Source organism: Cephus cinctus, unplaced genomic scaffold (genome assembly GCF_000341935.2).
Source record: "Cephus cinctus unplaced genomic scaffold, Ccin1 Ccin1_scaffold0101, whole genome shotgun sequence".
NCBI classification, from domain to species: Eukaryota; Metazoa; Arthropoda; class Insecta; order Hymenoptera; family Cephidae; genus Cephus; species Cephus cinctus.
In genome coordinates, this window is record NW_014332838.1 from 165890 (window position 1) to 167825 (window position 1936).

Below are 1936 nucleotides of genomic sequence, written 5' to 3' on the forward strand. Positions count from 1 at the left end.
AAAAAAAAAATTTTCCCCCCCCCCCCCCCCTCTTTCTCTCTGAACTCCCTATTGAATTTAACCTCCACCATAGAACTCTCCCAGCCCCTCTACGAAGTTGCGCCACGAGCTGTCAGACTTATTGGCCGAAGTCGGTAGCTCCCGTTTGTGGCGGTTGGTAGCAGCAACCACCACCGCAGAGTTGCGTAGCATATTATTAACAGCATCCCTGGTCGCTCGCAGCGGCCCACGGCTACCAATACCACACGTCCCACTCGCACGGTACCCAAGTCAGAAACGTCGGTTCCGTATGCGATCGTACGTAGCGTTGGTTAGAGCAGTCGATTGCCCGTTTGCTAGACTGTTATACCTGCTTTCTGTTGCTCCTCGAACCATCGGTGGATTAAACCAAGGCAGACCGAGAGAGAGAGAGAGAGAGAGAGAGAGAGAGGCTTATTGTTGATCGCTAATTATCCTACCCGGCAATTACATACAATTATCTGACACGCATGCATAGGAGGCGCAGTGCCCGGACCTTTGCGATTGTGTCTTCGCTCGAGTGTAGCTACGCGGAACGGTGCGTTAGCTGCGTCGTGGTGCCAGTGCTGCTGCTGCTGCTGCTGCCGGAGTGCCAGAAGGGCAAGAGAGAGGATAAGAGTGGAGATGGAAAGGAGGCGAGGGAGAGTGGCTAGAGGGTTAGGTAGAGTGAGTGAGAGCGAGAGAGAGAGAGAGGAGAGAGCAAGGCGAAACCGGTGTACCCGACAGCGTGACGCCAGCCCACCGTATCCTCTTTCCCTTTTGCCTGCTAGTATATAGTCTCTCCTCTTCGACGTCTTATACTCTCTCTCTCTCTCTCTCTCTCTTGTCTCTCCTCGATCACTGCCCAATCTTCAGTCCTTTATCCGTAACGCTTCTTCTCGCTGACACCCACCCATAACCCGGTATCAATATCGATTATCAACGTCCTTAGGAAACTGCGAGGCGTCCATGGGCTTCTTACGGGCTAACTTCGTGGCGACAACAAGGTGGGTTACACATATACCCAGGCAGGGTATTTATATAGAATCGTTTAACGGTACTTGGAACGCGTGAATGCAGTATCACCTTCGAACCTTCACCGCCTCGGTAATCCCCCTCGAGAGGCACCTTCGTCGCAGCAGGATTACGCGCTGGAAAATACAAAGCCGCGACTGCCTGGCAGAGACTGTGGATTTTCTTATGGCTGACTCCGCCGCGTGCTTAAGATCCTGTTTTCTTTATGGTTTTCCTATCTCATCCCAGTGCGGAGATTTGCTTCGTCCGAAACTCGACTATTCCGAGCTGTAGCTTCGTTCTCTTTTCTCTGTAATATCACTTCCCGACGAGGATCGTGAATTCCGTTTGTATGCGATTGCCGTCGTTCGAGAGCGCGAAGAAGTTCAAGGCGACTTCGTGATCGGAGCACGTGCATTACCGTCGTAGCGTCTTTTCACGCGTGCCTGTAATATGTTTTAGCTGTCCTGCCGTAACGACCGTCCAACGCACATCCACGGAAGAGCCATAGCATTACGGCTATTGGTTACCACGAAGACACGAGAATAGCCATGGTAAATCTAAAGAAAGAAGCACTGCTATTATACGGTATATACATTTGTGCATATATATATATATGTATATATTGTATTATAATATGTTATGGCCTCCAGTGTCGTGCTAATTACGGTACTGTTTTGTAACACAAGATCACACCCAGTTTCCTCTTACGCTTCGTGTTCATTGTCAAACGTTCCGATAGCAGTATCGCGTCCCTTCCTTATCAGAATTTTTCATTACGCCATCGCATCGTAAGCAGGCAGTGATATCCTACGTGAAAAATTTCCGAAGCAATAATTTCATCCCCCGCTGGTACAGGGGCGAGGAGGCTGTGCAGGCGTGGGTACCTGAAGAAGGGTCCTTTGTAAGACTGAGGGGGGGGGGG